We start from the raw sequence: 6,143 nt of genomic DNA on the forward strand, positions 1-6,143 counted from the left end.
ACATTTCAGCAGAATATACAGAAAACGTGGCCTGGAGTGTTCTGAGGAGCCTCACGCCGTCAGTTTTCAAGCCAAGGATAGAATCCAGTGTTTACTGATATTATGCAATGTTTCACCGTGTGAAATCCAAGACGCTCACGACAGCTGCAGCGACTGTTATCACAAGCACGGACTGTTTACTGGTCGTAGGTACGAGACACCGACACACAGAAACAGTCTGATGCACACACACGTGCCCACATTCTGCTTATTCTGTGCTCCAATTCAAATTTGCTGAACTCTCCCAACTCCGCCAACTTGTCGTGGAGCTGCTAAAGACCCCGAAGCATCTGTCAGAGTTTTCCATGAACTAACAAAATGTATGAGATGCGGTGAAGAAGCCGCCACAGCGAAGCCGTGACTCTGAGAAGCCGCTTCCATAAATGATCACGATCCAACATGTAACTGTCGGCTCCCAAAGTACCCGATGTTTCTGTTTTTCACAAAGAAAATAAATGTTACAGACATTTATTAAGTAATAAGCTGACCCTCCTTTGGTTCTGAGCCACTGAAGGGCAGCCCTGACTTCGCTTTGGCCCCAGTATGTAACTGACCTGGTCGTCTAGATCACAGTGGGGGAAATGTACAACCCCAGTCTCAGTCCATTCAAATAAATTTCCTGCCTAATTTGATGAGGAACATCCTGTTCTGATTAGACCTCCTCACTAGAGACGGTTAAAAATAACCACAGAATCAGTGACAAACGACCTCCACACTCTTCGTGAGAAGACGTTTAACTTGCAACCGGTCCGAGGACCTCTCACTTTACAATATACCTTGATTTAGAGCTGCTTCCGCGATTAGCACGATTTAGTCCATTCATTGGATGAATAACGATTTATATACACATACTGTACAGTACAGGTCTTTGGTTGGTTGGTTGATATATATCAAACACACACATACAGTATATATATGTATATATATACTGTATGTATATATATTATATATATATAATTTTAATACATTTTAATAAATTTTACTATAAGATGTTTCTGTGAGTTTGCTTAATTGATGGTAGAACATGCTGTGTGAATGCATAGTGCACTCTCTGGAAGCTTTAAACCGAACTCTTTAAAGCGTCTACATAGCAACACCCACAAGCATTTTATTAAAATCCCTCCTGAAACCATAGCAACCAAGTTTTTCTTATTACAAGAGGTCAGTCACAGCTTGCAGAGAACTTGGCAGGGTACCAACAGCTGGGTCTCCCACGCTGTTAGTTGAAAGGTCACATCACAACGTGTGCATCAAGCTCGTGCTCTCCTCCGACAAATTACCCGCAAACACACATCTGTTTCTTCGCTGGCGCTGCTCATTTCCAACTCATATTTCTCAAACATGGCATAACTCTCATCAACACCCAGACAGGTTATTTTGGTCCCTGCAATGTTTCTTACCACCTTCACAAACACCTTTGGCACAAGACTCCTAATTTATCTGCACCCTGCAGATCTGTGTTTCATACGTTCACTGTGGGAGACAATTCACAAGCACCACCAAGTTCTACTGTGTATCAATTAATTAAACCTACGGTGAAGTATTATCACTAGTCCTGTTTGTGCCAGATAACAAAATAAGATTAACTACAGACTGTAATCAATTTATTTCACTTATAAGCTGCAGTTCACAGTATTAGTAAAGTTGTAGGTTTATATAATACATTTGGTTTTAGGAGAAGAAATTAAATGATACAGTTCTGTGACCTTAGCAACCAGCCAGTGTAAACACAAGTCAACCTATTCTGTTTAAACAAGGCGTCAAGGGTGAAAAAGTCTTGAATCTGAGTCTGAAGAAGAGTGAAAACATCACCTCTGGCGAAACAAAAACAATAACCAACAAAAAAGACTGTAATGCACAGATATTAAATTTTACATAAAGTTAGGATTCATACAGGGAAAACACAGTGGATTAAAGTCATGATTACTACATCATCTATGTCTTTTCTTTTCAGAGATATTAAATCTGATGAGTTGTACCAGAATCTAGTTGTAACTGTGATTACAGACAAACAAGAGCTCTCAAATCTACCAATTTGAACTGAAGGTTGTAAATGAACAAATCAATTTGGTAACTTTTTTGTTTGTCTTATGCCTTCACCATGTGAAGACGCCACAGGATGCCATTCATTGTCAACTGAACCTTGAAAGATCTTCATGATGCCTGAGTGGCTTAAAATGTGGCCGAAGGCACAACCAGTGTGAATCTGAAAGAGGTTAAAGACTTCACTCATTTATATAAAGAAAGAGAAAAGCTTCAAAAAGGCTTCGAAAAGGAATAAACAATGTGAACAGGCCTGAGGACAAAAGACAAGAGGGAGATGTTTGTGGATCATTCTGACAATTCACCGCCCACAACTGTAAAGCTCAGTGATAAACACTGGAAGAGTGACCTTCATGAAGCCGATTCAGACACCACTGACACAGTGAAACCAGTGGATCAGCCTCAGGTGGATCCACCTAAACCCCACATTCACTCAAAGTGTGCACTGCCACTCGCCGCAGATTAAGCATCCATGGTGACGATTAAAGCAGAAGAGAGGAGGGGGAAATCAGCTGATCTGTACTTACAGTAAAACACTAAGCAGATTGTTCTGAACTAAACATCTAAATTATACAGTATATAGACGGCCTAAAGTGACACAACAGAGCAGCTACATCTTAAACATATGCACCTTCTACTGTGCTAAGCACTTAAAACAGGTTACTACAAGCACTAATAGCCCCCAACGTAAAAAGATGTGATAGGATTCATTTTTACAGTGCATCTTCAGGCTCTAAGCGAAAAGGTTTTACTGGAAGAAAACTCTACCTTCTTAACTGTGAGAACTCCTCAGTGAAATCAATGTTTATCTTCTCTTTTGGCATTTCAGCGTCGAGCAGACAGGAGGCAGGTTGAGAACTACGATTAAATTGATGCAGGCAAAAGCCAGAAATGGATCGCAGTAAGAGCTGCAGGGTCAAGGTGGTTGAACGTACACACTATATGTACTAAATACTACCAAAACTGTGTCTACTGCTACTTGTAAACAGATTCTTTATGACGCATGCATCATAATAATAACACACTGCAGCTCAGTATTACACGTAACCATGAAAATGTTAAATAAAACAGACTAAATGAATGAAATGTTGTAATGAACTAATGTAAATCTCTCCTGCCAGCCGGCGTCCTACAGAACCTAAACACCAATCAATTTGCTGTTGTATGTCTGTTTTCATGCTTTTCTGCTCCAAATTTGCATATTTTAAGCAGGAGATTGATGACTGGCTGCACGGTGTGGACAGGACCTATGCAAATGAGAAACATAGAGACATGCGAGACGTCCCCTGGGTTTAGAAGGCAAGTTGGATGAGACTCCAGGAACAGTGGGCGCTTCCTGCTTTTGCTGGAAACAGGTACAGGATAAAGCGTCCACGTGTGCTCACGAATGCCGACATCTTCAGCGTGTGTGCGCTTAGGTGTGTATCCGCGTGCATGCATGTCATCACGTAACACGCAGCCCTATATATATAATAGTTTGGAGTGGTTGCGGGGAGCTGGAAATGTTAGACGCAAATAGGGTCAAGTCTACATCACCATGGTAACCCACCAGAAGGGACCAGCTGGTCCATCTGTTCCTGGGCTAACTTTATGTCACTTCTCCCACACCTCATATCCGCCGCTGTTGTCATAGTCATCCAGGATCTGTGTGTTCACCCCAGCAGCAGCATCCTACGCTTATCGCTTTTAATGCAACACTTCAAAATGCAAACACAACTTGAATTTATTCCATTTCCATAAACTGTATGTGAAACAAATGGAAAACGTGTCCTGCTCATATGAAGGGTGATTCAGACTGCATGGGACTATTGTGTTTTGCTATTTGAAAGGAGGTCAGTCTAGCATTTTGGAGCATGAAGGATAATTGCATGTTGGAACTCATGTAGTCTCTACGTTGTAATTTACACAAAGCTCCAAAACAGCTGTGCATAAATTATGCCTGCTAATCCATACATTGGTCATACAGCTGGCTTCCTCCCGCTGGCGCACTGGTGATTAGTGAACTTTAACCATTTAGTAGAAGTTATTAACATATTTTCATGTTTACAACAGAATCTTTGGCTACAGTACTTGGACACGTAGATCTGAAGCTGCTCTGCTACAGGAACCTAATCACATTTAACCTGATGTGTCATCAAATATTATTTTAAGCTGAGCTGCAATTTTGTATGTTTTGTTTTCTCTGCACATAAATCTAAACTAAAAGATGCCAGATGCCTGAGATAAATACAAATTCTATTATAAGGTAGCACAATAACAGTGACCAGCAGGAAATTTAACCGACATTTTGACAAGCAGACGAGAGGAAGTGGGGGTCAAACTGCCAAACTTGTGATTAGTAGACAACTTTTCAATCACCACAGCTGCCTCTAATCTGCAAGCAATTAGAAACCAAAGCTGTCAGCAGGATAATTACTACAGACCTTTCCTCTCCACTGTGGGGTGGACTTACAAATACAGTAGTTCCCTCCCTGCAGTTGCCCTGCATCCATACTTACTGTATTCAATTCAGCACTTCTGTAAATTACATAAAATTCTTTGAGTGTTGCAAGAGACCTGTTTGTCAGATGAGAACATATACTGAATGTATGGTTGATAAATTTAATTATATAATGAAGCACCAATAGCGTAACCAGTTTTAGGGGCATTGCAAAAAATGACAGTTTCAAAGGTCACTGAAATAAAGGCGTTGTAATTTGTCCTTTTATTTGAAGACTGGCCTTTTCTGCTTTCACTGCTGCAGCTCAAAGACATCAGAGTTGCATAACATGTGGCTGGAATGTTTTCTGTCTATATGTCAAATGGATATTTTTCTGGATAATTTCTCACTGTGGGAGTCATTCTGAATATCATGAATGTGGGGGTCCAGAGTCGAGAAGCTAATGACCTGCTTACATAAAGACTTCTGCCAAGGTTGTCTCTCTCCATCAGGATGTTTGGGAAAAAGCTCGGTGCTCACTGCAGCGAGGCGTTAATATTATGGGTGGGCTATGCAGAGAGCGAGAGAGCGAGAGAGAGAGAGAGAATAACAGATGGTTACTGATAGTTATGTGAGTGGGTGGATGGATGAGAAGACAAAGGTGGATGCAAAGACGATGCATTCGTACATTCTTGAATAAGATTTCAAGGTTTAAAGTGATTAGGGAAATAGAAAAATGTAAATGTCTTAGGCAGTTTTAAAGAACGTGTTTTTGTCACTACAATCATTTTACTGTCCCCAAGCAAATATAATACAATGAGAAAATGAGCTCAAGGCAGAAGTCAAGCTGAAATATCTGAGTAATACCAACAGTCAAGAACCTGTTGAACAAATGCGTGAAGTCTCGACTAGACAATGGTACAGCAGGGGTCAAGGCAAGGGTTAGTTTGCTCGTCTGCGTGTATAGACGCTTCCGCTTCCTGTGATACTTAATTTAAAAAAAGCATGCAAGAATGAAAATATCAAGGGGATAAAAATGCAAAATGGTACTAAAATACAAATCAGACAGACGGCCACTAATTCATACAGTGTAAACTTGCCCTTGAACTTACTATTTATTCATATTCAGGTGGGAGTGTAAATATTAACTTCCAAACCCTGTTACTGAATGAGTCCCACAACAGTCTTCTGCTGTAAATGTCCTCAGGGGCAGATTAGTAGGCAGCTTATTGTACTGTAGCCTCCCAAACAATACATCACACTGTTTGTCTGTTATTGTGTTCGATTGTGGCCTAAAAACTAAACATGCACCAACATGTCTCATCACTGTCAGCTTTTTAACAGTCTGAGCATGGACTATAATCCAAAGTCAAAATAAGACCAAAAAATAAAGTCCTTAGTCCACTAATTTTAATAGGTCTGCCCTAATTGGTATATCAACCAATATAATTCTTACTGAAGTTATAGAAATAATAATATCATGTATTAGATACCATGTTAAAATAGATATAATAAAATATAATTACAGACTTGTAGTTCGAGGTCTGTTCGTTTTCTCAGCTCTGATTGGCCAATTATTGATTCTATATTTATTGTGATTGGCAGAAGGTCAGGAAGTACGTATACACAAAGGGGCGGGGCC

This window comes from Betta splendens, chromosome 14, assembly GCF_900634795.4.
Source record: "Betta splendens chromosome 14, fBetSpl5.4, whole genome shotgun sequence".
Taxonomy (NCBI): Eukaryota; Metazoa; Chordata; class Actinopteri; order Anabantiformes; family Osphronemidae; genus Betta; species Betta splendens.